Source organism: Talpa occidentalis, unplaced genomic scaffold (genome assembly GCF_014898055.3).
Source record: "Talpa occidentalis isolate TD23 unplaced genomic scaffold, MPIMG_talOcc4v2.1 talOcc4.13, whole genome shotgun sequence".
NCBI classification, from domain to species: Eukaryota; Metazoa; Chordata; class Mammalia; order Eulipotyphla; family Talpidae; genus Talpa; species Talpa occidentalis.
This window is the reverse complement of record NW_023601322.1, coordinates 18183533-18197082: the sequence shown is the minus strand read 5'-3', so window position 1 is coordinate 18197082 and position 13550 is coordinate 18183533. Positions and strand designations below refer to the sequence as shown.

Sequence of the window (13550 nt, the reverse complement as noted above, 5' to 3'; positions counted from 1 at the left end):
CTCTGAACACAGAGCACGGAGAACCATTATTGCTCACCGGCCCTGGTGGGGCATCAGCAATGCCCGCAGAGCTTTGGAAACTACCCCTGCTGGATTCCACCCACCAACTGGGTCACAATCTCTGTGGGCAGGGCCTGGATTTTTGTTATTTACTTTCTATAAGCAATTTTTTTTTAAAGATTTATTTATTTATTTATACATGCACTGGGCACAGTCAGAAGTGCGGGAGGATGAGGGAATTCACCAGAACCAGAGCGGGGAGCAGAGCAGGCAGAAGGACCGAAGTACACCGCTGAGGGGAGCAGCGGGCGGCAGGAGAGGTCTGCACACCATGTGGGACCCTCCTCCGGTGGCCGGGGAGCAGCCGGGGATCGAACCAGCGCTGCAGAGGCCACGGGCAGCCTCGCAACCCAGCGCTCAACCGCTGCGCCACCGGGGAGGCCCTATAAGCAATTTTTTTAAAGATTTATTTTACAGGCCAGAGGTGTGGGGAGTGAGAGGATTCATCAGACAGCGGTGAGCAGAACAGGCATAATGACTGAAATACACTGCTGAGGGGAGCAGCGGGAGAGACAGGAGAGGTCTGCTGCGCCATGCGGGTCACTCCCTGGCAGGGGATTGCTTCATAGTGCTGACCTTAACCCCTTTGCGCCATCAGGGAGGCCCTATAAGCGATTCTTATGTTCAGCTACAAAATTAGTTCTGCGAGGTTAAGAACACTCAACAACTTAATTAAATATGTCACCACATAAATATGTTCAGGAACTGCAGCAATTCAAATACCATGTAACTTATTCATGGTCACTATTAGCCTAGTACAATGTAACACTGAATTTAAAGCAGAGTTAGCTTTAAGGGGTTAAACGAGTCAAATTTGTGAATTTATTAACTGCTTTCCTGGCTGCAGATAATAGCAGTCTTTACAATTTCACTCCAAGCTCTAGCTAAAGGCTTATGATAAGTTACAAAGAAATCAAAGCAGAGTTTCCTCATCAGCTGCATTCACATTGTCGGGTCCCATACAATCTAGAGGCACAGATTGGCTGGCTGCGGATGGCAGAAAGCACAAAGACACAAACGCACTGAGAAGAATGGGCTGCTGCTTTTTAGGCCGGAGTTGGGCCTAAAAATAAGTAGCTTTCACACTACCTTGTATTTCGGGGGCTCTTAAGCTGGGACCCCCAAATTCCCAACAGACCCATGGATAGAATTCAGGGGCCCCATGAATGTAGGTAGAATAAAAATCAGATAGTTTTCCTAAGTCCTAACATTTACTTGAGTTAAGAATATAAGCAAAAAACAAAGCAAATTAGAACCAGTGACTGACACCAAAACAACATTAAGCTACTTCAGACACCATTACACATTTTCCATTGTTGGTATAAAAATGGTTATTAGATCTACCACTAATATATCAGTAAACATCTCTTATATTTACTATGTCATAAATTCTTATTTAGATTAATTTTTCAATATGAACAGTTGCCCTTGTAATAGTAATTAGATACATTTAAATGTTAAGAAACCCTGATCCTCTTTTCAAAAAATTTTTTGCTTTGTGAGATTGCAAAACGATGCGTCTTCACACTGCATTAAAGACAATGCCTTTGAATGAGATGGCTTACATTCCATCATCACCATTCACTGCACTGGTGGTACAGGGCGGGGAGACTGCAGTGCCCCCCTAGGATATGGGGCATAGTTCTCCATACCAGGAAACATTCTAGATTAAGCTGTAAAGTTGGTATATACACTTTCAGGCCTTGACACTGAAGCCTTTTGGAAGGCTTAATTGGCACCTGAGTGTCCTACTCATCCAATATCATCTCTAGGAATGGGCAGATTTTCAGATGTAATTTCCACCAAGTCCCTAGGTGACTCTGCTGCTGCGGTCTAGGGACCCTCAGAATTACTGGACTAGATGATTTCTCCATTCCTTTGCTCGTTTGAAAGTTCATGATTCTCTTCCGTGACTGTGAAATCCTGGGCCTAAAGCTGAGTCTTCCCTGCTTATTTTGGGGCATCTACTCTAGAGAGTAAGAAATTAACCCAAGATTGGCAGTGTTGATGGACTCACCTCGTCCCCTACTCCACCTGCCACAGGCTACCATGTGCCTCCATTCAAACTCTCTTAGTGGGTTAAACTTTCTCCCTACCCTCTGACCCTAAAAATAAGCAACCCCCTAAAAATAAGCAATCCCAGCTTCCTGGCCCAGAAACTGTCTTGAACCCTCTGAGTAGGAGAGATTCAGCACTGGGTAGATGTGAAGAAGGAGAACAGGCGCTCAGCACTGACTGCTAGGGCATGCCATGGACAACAGAGTCAGGGCCCCTGCAGGCATTCAATAAATATTTCATGAATGAATAGATACTGTAGGACAGTTTGACTCTGGAAAGGTGCTAGTAATTGCAGTCATTTGTGTCTGCTAGTTAATATTTATGCCAAAATTATCAAGTGGCACAATGATTGTGAATAGAATTAAGCATGTCAGATTAATTCTGCTGTAGGCTTTATTCGATTACAAAAATAAATGTTCAACCTTCTCCGTGTTTTGCCTACACAGCTTAAAAACTTGGAATACTACTGCCGGGCACAAATCCAAGACTTAAAACATGGGGCAGTTAAGTGCCTTGGGAACCTCATTTAGCACCCAACTCTATTAGGTAAACTGAAGAGTCCCAGAGGCAGACAGAAGGAGCCATTGGACAGGCACGAATCTGACTACAGTGCCAGGGAGCCTAAGCAGCCACGAAGTAGAGCTGTAGAGCCTCTGTGGAAAGGATGTGCTAAGGAAAGCAGGGGAGCTTGGGGCAAAGCAAGTATTTGCAAGTCAAGTCCTCAGTCCCTCCATGGGAATAACAGCCAGTGAGGGAGCGGGAACTAAGGTTTGGGGAGACCTTAGGTGGAGGTTTGATGTGAGATGGAGCATCGGTGCCTTCCTTGAGGGCAAAGGTCAGCTAAGAGTCAGTGGTATCATTCTGAAGCTGTCAGGAAAGAATTCTGGGGTCAATATCCTACCTGAAAAAACCTTGCTGGAAGTAGAGGTGCTGCCTTTTGTTTTCCCTAGGGAGGAAACAGACTGCAAGAGGAAGGTGGATGTGTTGAGACCACACTGCATTGGAGAGCCCCGGGTGGGCATCCAGACCTTCATCCTTCCACCAAGCAAAGGCCTTGCACCCCATCATGCATTCAGACACTGAGAGGCTGCTTGGCCCAACAATCTGAACAGCCCTAAGGAGTTCAAGTAAAGACACCACCGACCTCATGGCTTAGCAGATAATTCACACAATGGCTGGGTTCAGAGCAAATACACAGGGTTGTTTCTCAATAGCACTTGTATTTGTGGGTCTCTAGGGTACCGTGTCCCAACGTGTGGATTTTGGAATATGAAGGAATTATTCCCATTGGTCTCTAAGCACATCCCAGTGCTCAAAAGGAAGACTTGCTTTAATGGGTTGGAAAAGACCCAATCATGGAAAGCAAATCCGTCATTCATTAGGCTGTCAGGAAAGCTTGCTGAGTCTCAGAAAAACATCTTACAAAACTAACACTATGGGGTACGACCGTTCTCTCTCAGTGCACAGGCACCTCCAATACACTCTTAGCTTGGACCGTATGGCAAATCGCAGCCTCAGGCCTGAATGTGCCAAGGCTGCATCATAGTACTCTCCAGGCTTCTGAGGTCGGCCAGTGCATCTCCCTGCCTGCGTCCACCTGGAGATTTCTAAGATAGCAAATGAGAACATTTCAATATATGAAAACACTATTAGTTAGGCTGAGCCCTGACCTGCCACAGTAGCAGCCTCAGGGCACAAAGAGACTCCCTCCTAGAGAAGAACCTGGGATTCTTCAATCACCAGGGCTAGGCTGGGCTGTGCAGAACCAAGATCTTCATTCTAACAGTATCTAGTGAGGACTCAACTCCTTGCCCCTCCCGAAGCATTTTTGGTTTTTTTACAACTCACAGGAGTGGTCCTAGGCAATGAAACAGGAGACCTAGGCAAGATGGGTATCAAAAATGCCCAGTACTATCAATTCTATCCTGCGTGTGATCAGATCTAAAATTTCTGTTTACTCTTCAGTTAACAGTGAGAGGCAGGTCAGGTAGCACCCTCCCCCACGTCACAGCACCATCACCAGCACAGAGCCTCAGCCATGGGTCCAAGGCAGGGTTTCCACGGCAGAGTCTCCTTCCTCCAATGCCAAGCCCAGCATAAGGTGTGGCACGGAGGACTTCTCACAGCATATAGCCCCAGGTGACCTTGGGCATGGGAGCTGGATCACCATGGACAAGGACCCAAAATGTCAAGTTCGCCCCAGTCACACACCTACAAGCCTCTCGGCACCAAGGAGGAGAAAGGACAAGGTAACAGGGGACGCTTGGTCCCTCAGGAGGCATGCGGCCATTCTTTCCTGCACACTGGGGTCAATTTTTGAGTTTTTGAAGTATATGAAAATTGCTCCCTGTGGGGCTGACGCTCAAGAAAGGATGCTTTGCATAACTAAAGCAAAGGGCAGATTTGTGTCAATATGCACCTGAAACCAGTGATAGTCTGAGACTTCAGAGCAGGGTGAGACCCGAGAGAGCAGAGACCCTAGAGAAAAAGCCCTAAAGGGTCTTGTTAATGTCAAAAGTCCTAAGGTTGATCTTGACCCTGAGTTAGGAGTTTGCAGAGACAGAAGTTCCGAGACAAGAATTAGCTGGGTGGTGGGATCATAGGGTAGGGACTGAGGAGTTGAACTGAAGGCTTAGAGAAGTTTTTTGAGGATATGTTCTGAAATTGAACAATTTTAGGGCACAAACAATCATGTAACTGCCTTCTGGGTAAAAAGAACCCTCCTGTCAAAGCAATTTTTTTTTTTTTTTATCAACAATCCAACAATGGCTCTCTCTCTGTAAGTAAGGGACAGTTGTCACGTAGATAAACGACTTCCTTGGGAAAATTTTGGTTTCTAAACTTGTGAGAACTGGGTAATGTGATGAAAGCAATCTTTTAATATTCCCAGGACCCAGATTTTGCTTAATATTTTCATCTTTAAAAAAAAATCCTGGACTTTCCTTTAATAATCTTAAATGCTAAAGTCTGGCTATTTTCAGTCACAGCTCTGCAACATCTTTCATCAGTAGCAAAATCCTCAATGGTTAAGATTTTTTCATTGTGATTTTTGGTGTCACTTATCAAAAGCCATAGAAGTTCTAAATTTTAAGAAACATGCTATTGGAGCAGCAGGTGTGCCCTGTGAGGAAGTCCAGCCCCCAGCGCCACCACCAACCCTCTCTGGGGATACATGAACTGAACTCACACCGTGTGACCGCATCTGCCTGAGCCCTCCTGACATCGCTCACAGGGCTCCCTCTGCCCAGGTCACTGAAAAGAACAAAAGCCTCCCAGGAGGGCAGCTCATTTTCCTGCTGGGCATTCTCTGGTCCCAGCGCTGTGACTGTGAGTCAGGCTGACCAGGAATCTATCAAGATCCTTGCGGACACCACGGTCACGTCCAGTCCTGGTCTTCTGGAAGTACCACAAGCTCCAATATGGGGGAATTTACCTTATCAACCTATTCAGCAACCACCACTGGGGGATGCATTTGGCTGAGACACCTCCTGGTTTCGTGACTGGAGGTGGGGGTGGGGGTAGAGGGGGTGAGGGGCGGGGGTGCGGGTGGGAAGGCCAACCAAGGTGGGAGGTGTCAGGCCTGAGAACCCAGGAAAGCAGGTCAGAGGGCTCTGCACACTTGAGCTGCAATGGACCCTCTCCCGAAGGCCCACCGCTGCTTCTTTAATCCCATCTCTTTTGCTTCATCCCCTGCTGTGCCTTTCTCAACTCCATCAGAATCTAGTCCTATGTGAACTCAAGACCTAAAGGTTTTCTTGGAAAATTCCCATCTTACATGTAGTGTAGCACAAATGTAAAAGACCAGCTTATGATTTGGAGAAACCCTGTCTTGTAAGCAGTAAGGCAGGTTCATATACATGGTCCTGAATTCTTCTCCAGGATCCTTTACAACAATGCATTCATCACACGTCTCCACCTTATTTTATCAAGTCTGGCTCAAAGGACACCCACTAAGAAAGGCAGCTTGTGTTCACTTTCTCTAAAGCATTATCTCTAAAATTGCTGCTCTCTGACCTCTTATTCTAGGGGGAGGGGATGGGTAGATGGTAACAGCTTTGAGATCTAATTCACATACTGTACAATTTGTTTATTTAAACTGTACAATTTAATAGTTCTTGGTATGTTCAGAGTTTTGCAACCATCACCTAGATCAGTTTTAGAGCTCAGAAAGAAGCCCCCTGCCATTAGCACATTTTATCCATTCACATTTTATCCATTAGCACATTTTATTCATCCCACGAACCTACTTCCTGTCTCTACAGAGCTCCCCATTTCAGTCTTAACTACCAACGGAATCAGTATCGCTCTTTGGTTTCCTTCGTTCACTTAACGTAATACTCCTGAGTTTCATGCACATTGTATCCTGTCTTGGGAGTTCATTTCTTTTTTCATGGCCTACTTTTTACATAATATTCCACTGTAGGGATACACCAAACTTGATCCATTTTTCAGTCGATGGACATTTGGGTTGTTCCCACTCTCTGATGATTATGAATAAAACTGCTTTAAACACACACGTACAGGATTTGTGGGACATATGTTTTCACTTTTTTGGGTTGTAATAATAGTAGCTTTGTGAATTTTCTTGAGGGATAAGCACTGAACCTCCCTTTTACCTGGAGGCTCTGAGAACATGTTATGTGAAAACTAAGGTGTAGCCTACTATTCAGGAACACTCCCTACCAGCCTGCCCCCCAAGAAGCTCTGCTCAACTCTACGGTGTTTTATCTGACAAATATGACTGTCCTCTTTTTACTTTAAATGGGTATCCAATGAAACATTTCAAAACCCATGACCCCTGCAGGCAGGCTGGCCTGACTTTCCCAAATGCAGCTAACATTCGATTTTAACTGCCCACAGCAATTTTGGAAAATAAACATCCCTTCACAGAGATCTGACTTGGAGATTTCAACAGGACGCTTTAGGTGATTCCTCTGTTTCTATTTGTCACGCCTGGCGTCAAATGCGAGCTCAGGTGCGCGGCTGCAGGAGTGCTCTTCCTCACTCTCACGCATGTCCTTTCACTTAGTGATGCACATGCTCCTTGCAGCCTGCCTGCATTCTGCACCAGAGAACGCTGCCTTTGCATGGAATGTACTTTCTGCATATTCTCTGCTCCTTTTCAAAGGAGTAGAATGAAAACTTATGTCCACGCAAAAACTTGCACATAGATTTTTATAGCAGCTTTATTCATAATTGCCAATAATGAGAAGCAACCAAGGCATCCTTCAGCAAGTGAGGGGGTAAACTGATACTTCCAGACAATGGAATAGTATTCATTTCTAAAAAGAGTTAACAGTCCTTGAAAGGACGTGGAGGAATCTTAAACACATATAACTGAATGAAAGAGATCAGTCTGAAGAGGTTCCATCCTGTGTGATTCCAACTATAGGACATTGTGCAAAAGGCAAAGACAGGGAGACAGCAAGAGCAGAGGTTGCCCGGGGCTGGGCCCTGGGGGAGAGACAACTAGGCAGAACACAGAGAACTCTTGAGGGCAGTGAAAATATGCTGTGATTCCAAAATGCCTGGAGCTTGTCACTATACATTTGTCCAAAACCACAGCATGTACACAACCAAGCAGGACACTAATGAAAAGGATGGTTTGGGGTAATTATGATGTGTTAATGTAGACTGATCCATTAGAACAGATCACCACTCTGGCTGGGCACGTGGATCACGAGGGAGCCCTGCATGCATGGGGCCTGGGGATATGTGGGATTGCACTGTAGCTTCCTTTCAATTTTGCTGTGAACATAAAACTGCCTTTAAAAATTAAGTCCTAATTTCAAATTATGATGATTGATATATGCAATGACAAATAGAAGGAAACTCCAGGCATCCAGTGGCCCAGTGGGGACACACAACCAACTGGAGTGAGTATATCTTGACCCCCAATCACCTAACTGAAGATTGGCATTACGCATAAACTCCATGGAGCTAGAGAGACTATGAGTAGCTGACACACCCACACTAATGTCCTCAATAATCCCTCTGCAAACACAAGGTTAGGGCCACAGCGATTCTTAGCTGGAAGGATGACTAATCAGCAAGGTGGTCCGTGCTAGGTACAAGGCATTGTCTACACAGACATCCTGTAATTCTAAGTACTTTTGGTACCTGCTCTTTTAAAGAAAATTAATTCCCTTTTTAACCAACAAGGGCATATTTTTTAAAGTAGGTCATCGATCATGAGCTAATTTATTCTCCAGTTCTGGGAATACAAAGAGTGAATTAATTTCCATCATCTTTTGGCTGTAGGTGCCCATCCTCTGGCTTCCAACATCATTGATCTCTGGAGCCAGGCAGGCTCAGAAAACATTTGCTGTGAAGTCTGTCCACTGTGGTTCTAAAGGACAGAACACAGGGTTTCTCGGGCCACACTGCATTACCTGCAGGCTTCCTGCAACATTGCTCTGCACCAAAGCATTCTCTCACTTCCCAAGGATGTCTGTGCTGCTCAGGTGGCTTCAGGGAAGGAGTTCAACTCTGCCTCACACAGAGGACACCCAGGAGTGCTTGGCAAACACCGACACCTGAGCCCTAATTGATTTGGCTCCCACTCTGGGGGTGAGGACTGGGCTTGGGGAGCTTGAAACCTTCCAGGTGATTCTATGTGGCCACAGCTGAAAATCCCTACAGAAGAGGTGAGGCACCTACTAAAACTGGAGGATCCTCCAATCCTCCACCTTCTAAGAGGGCTTTCCAATATTCTGACTTCTTCCCTTGAGCAAAACCCACTCTTGGATCCTTAATTCAGACTGAGATGTCAGAAGCAACCAAGCAGAGTTTAAAAACTTGTATGACAGTTAAAACTTGTGGCAGATTCTTTTGAGAACATGAGTTCTGAATCCAAAAATAGTAAATAGTAGATTTCCCAAATATTGGCCCAAAGATTTGGTCCTTTCTGAATCACTTTTGGAACTTGAAAAAAAAAAATACAGATGATTTGGTACTCCCCTTGAATGCTGATTCACTTCACTCTCCTGGGGGAGGGAGGGGCCACCATCTAGTAGAACCACTGCTTACTCCAGCATTGGCAACACCAGGCCTCGTTATGGACTGGACTCAATTCTACGCCATGGAAAGCCCTTTCCAAAGTTGCTCTTTCGTTTTTAAAGCCTACAGTGTGTTGCACATGCCCATGCCCCAGTGTCACCGAAGAGCTATGAACAAAGCAGTGCTCTTCAACTCAGTCTAGAAGGATGATACGGATAGAGGAACAGTGGCTGCGCAACTGTCCCCTTCGACAGGGGTGGGCTGCACAGGGCCAGTCACCTGCTCTCACTTCATTGCAAATGTAGCCCAGGAGCAAGAGCCACGGGGCAGGGGTGGGGGGGAGGGCGGCGGGGCTGGAGGGCTGTCTGGGCAGCAAACTATTCTCAAGACTGTTGCATCTGTGGCTTTAGACACTGACCTGGATACAACTTGTCAGCTCTTTTGAACTTGCACCTCATCAATAAGGAAAACTGCCCCCCAACATATATTTTTACAAATAAATTTCTGTGCAATTCTACCAATGTACCACACGCACTATAAAAGATGTGGTATTTTAAATATTAAAGGTCATGGGAACAAATTTAACATTTTCCCCCCCACACTCCAACCACCTTCAAAACCTGGTGTTCCCAGCAGTCTCAGCCCACCACTGTCTCCAACTGCTTTACCACCCAGCCGAATTCCCTTGTGGCCACCTATGTAAAGCTGTTCTCTGGCTTCTACCAATCGTCCTGTTAGTGGCGTGTGGAACTCTCTTGCCAGCAGCTATAAAATAGCCAAATAATTCTTTGGCTCCTGCAGTGTAGCATACTACTTGCTCTTTGAGGGTACACACAGGTGCATTGCCAAACAGACAGGGGTGCCCACAGTTCAACACTATTCCACCCAGGGCTGCTCAGCCAGTAACAGTGCAGTTTCACTCCAAGTGCCGAACTGAAGCTGCTATTTTCTAGATGTAACAGCATAAAGGTTTGAACATAGTGCAGCTGTTTCCTCTAGACAGTTTCCTATAAACTTTTCTGTAGTTCTAATTTCAAACGAAGCTACAAAAAAGTCCAATCACACGTGCCAGTCACATGGAGTTGCCATCCTTATCCTTATACTAGGTACAAGGCCCTGAAATGACACTTTGATCACTAAGGCCGACCTGCAAATGGAACCCCACTCAGCTTTGAGTTCTGTTCCCCACACTTCTCTCTTTCGGACACTAAGAAATGCTAATGACAGATACCACACATTATTATCGTTGGTGTCCCCTCCACCACCATCGCGGTGCCAGGCACTCACTGAACACTGACTGTGCCAGACGTCATTCTAAGCACATTTCACCTATCAACACATTTAAAGCAATAATTTTACAAGTTAAACACTGTATCTATCCCCATTTGAGAGAAGCAGGAACGCCGCAAAGTGAGGTTAACTTATGTAGCTCGCCCAAGGACACAGGGGGTGTATGGTGGGAATCTAGACCTCCTGCACTGGGCGCCCCAGCAGCCTCGTCCTCGACACGTGGCTGCCTCACTTCTTCCCTTCCCACTGAACTCAGGCACGTGAGCACACTAGGTTTAGGCCACTGTCTCCTGGGATGAAAGTGTAAAAACACACCGTTATAGAAGAAAGAGTGGGTAACGTGGCGTGAAAGGCATTACTACAACGTAAAATAGAAATGCCATTTCATCCTGCAAGGCTTCACATTTTATTAGTTTTTTTTTTTTTCCACTGAAAATTATTTCAGGCACCTGGAAAAAATAAATCTTATTCACATGTCACCACCACTATCAATTTCAGAAGACACCCATGTGGGCTGACGAGTTAGACATCAGAAAGCACGTGGGTGGTGATCACAGACACAACTGTCCCCTGGGCACTGCCCAGCGCAGACTCTCCAACCCACTGTCTCTTCCAATAACCTCAAGTGACCACAGTTATCCTCTGGTTTCAGTGGGGGGCGGGGGGGGATGGAGGTGCCGTAACGAGTAACACTTGGGGAGGGAAGCAGCAAGACTGGGAGGCTCACTGGGGTCTGGGCTGGTGCAACTCCTCAGTCACAAGATTCCAAAATCCAACCCAATGTGCACAGATGCTAACAAGACAAACATACAGATAGGACCTGACTAAACTCTTGGTCCTATCAGATCACTTTCTTGGTACCTAGAGAAAGAAGTGCTCCCAGCATGTTGGAGCACTTAGTGGTTCCTAATGGCAGGAACAGAAGCAACAGATTTGCTGAATTTCCATGTGCAAAAGTTAAGGAGACATAACAGATTAGATGCAAAAATCAGAATTCAAAAATATACTCACTGACACAAAGGGACAAAAGGTGAGATTTAATCCAGATCACAGAATCCAGCTCACCACATGAATAGTCAATTGTGCAAGGGCTGAATGAGGGCAACATCTCATGAGAGACCTTTGAGTCCATGGTGATGGAAAGTAGACCCGTGGTTACTTGGAGGTGGGGGTGGGGGGACTTCAAAGGAACAAAAGGAAACCTTCATTTGGGAGTTCAGGAGATGCTGTCTGGATTCTGGTCATGGTTTCATGGGTGTCAGACATACGTGATAATGTGTCAAATGGTATGTGCAGTTTGATGTCTAACTGCATGAAATGTGTGAGATTTACTGCTGGTCAATTAAATCTCATCAAAGTTGTAATAAAACAGTTCTTACACACATATGGACAGAGGGTAGGAACTTGGTGGCTTACCAAGTTACTCAAAGTCAATATTATGAGATGCCAGTCAAAAGTCAACGCAACTGAAGGCTCCTCTTACAAATTCTAGACATGCTCACCAACAGTGGCTGCCGGTATCAGAGAGAAAGAGAATGTGTGCAAGGGTGGCCACATGGGGAGGGTGTGAGCACCAGGCTCAGAAGGGATGAGGGGCAGGGGGTAGGGATAGAAGGACTAATGGTAGTCGGGCCATGTGGGAGTCCTCGAGCAGCACCCAAGGACCAGCCTGGGCCTCCCCGGTGGTGCAGTGGTTGAGCGCTGGGTTGCGAAGCTGCCCGCAGCCTCTACAGCACCGGTACGATCCCCAGCTGCTCCCCGGCCACCAGAGGAGGGTCCCACATGGCGCGCAGACCTCTCCTGCCGCCCGCTGCTCCCCTCAGCAGTGTACTTCGGTCCTTCTGCCTGCTCTGCTCCCCGCTCTGGCTCGGTGAATTCTCTCATCCTCCCGCGGTTCTGACTTGTATAAATAAATAAAAATAAAGTGCTTGTATAAATAAATAAATCTTTAAAAAAAAAAAAAAAAGACCAGCCACCGGGATATGGTCTCTAGCACCCTCACAATGCAACCAACTTCTACCGGACGAGCATGGGCTCTGGTAGATAGCGACCAGTGATTATTGAGAAATTGAAGTATCTTTCAGTCTGATTTTTGTTCTGGAAGTTACATTCATAAAGCATGTTGTGTTCACTGTAGATAAGCAATTATCAACATCACCTATGGCCTCAGCAGGGTCATACTGTCAGACAAAGGACATGGTCCAGAGTTGTTCTTTCCTAATTTCAGCATTTTAGGAAAGAATATAGTATTATGTACTTCCTACCAATACCTTTTAATGTGGGGGTGTCATCTTTAGCCACATTCCCTGTACACTTAACTTTCCCCTACTGAGAAATCTAAGTGATGTAATTAGAGTTTTTAAACATGGGCAAAAATAAAAAGAGTGGTGTGATGTAAGAGATTAATAAGGATCGAGATGATACTACAGACCCTAGTGCTGTGCCATCATCTGGGGAGATAGGGGGTGTGCACTGGCATGGCTGGGCACGGGGGCAGGGGACAGGAGAGAGCAGGCAGGGGAGAATAGGTGCGGGTAAAGCGCACAGTAAAGACAGCATACTGGGAGAATCTGGGCAACCACCCATGGCATGTTCTAGAATCATAGATAATGCCAAGAAGAAATTAAGAGTCATTCCTCTGCTCAGACATCTTGAGTATCCCCTATACCTTCTCCTAAAGCAATCTCATCTTGACTAGAAATTATCATGAACTGGAAGAAAACAAAACTCAATCCAAAAGTCAGGGTTGAGTGGTGTCATGGTTTCAGATTTCACTATAAAATACAGTAAGTGATTGCTCCCTAATTACTGATCCCCTTGGGATTGCACTCAACAAGAGCAGAGGGAGCGGTCTGTCAGCACCATGTTTACACAGCACTCATGGACTTTCAAAGTTTCCTCGTGACTCCTCACTGGGTGCAGGTCCCTCCCTCAGACACCGAGGCAGGATGGGTGCTCACCATGAAGGGTGAGGACACTACGAGGCACAGAGGTCAAAAGGCTTGTCCACAGTCACACAGTAAATGGGTGAGACAACACCAGGGCCGGACCCCAGACACACCACACTGAGACACAGCCTGCTCTGTCCTCACCAGCATGATTTCCTCACTGAAAACATGAGGATCCTTCAGAAAGCACTTCAA

General features: G+C 46.0%; 1 protein-coding gene across 4 annotated transcripts in view; it reads right to left on the bottom strand.

Moving 5' to 3' along the window:
- Positions 1 to 13550, bottom strand: part of MYO5B (myosin VB) — a 272753-nt gene that overhangs the window by 122449 nt on the left and 136754 nt on the right. The window lies entirely within an intron of this gene.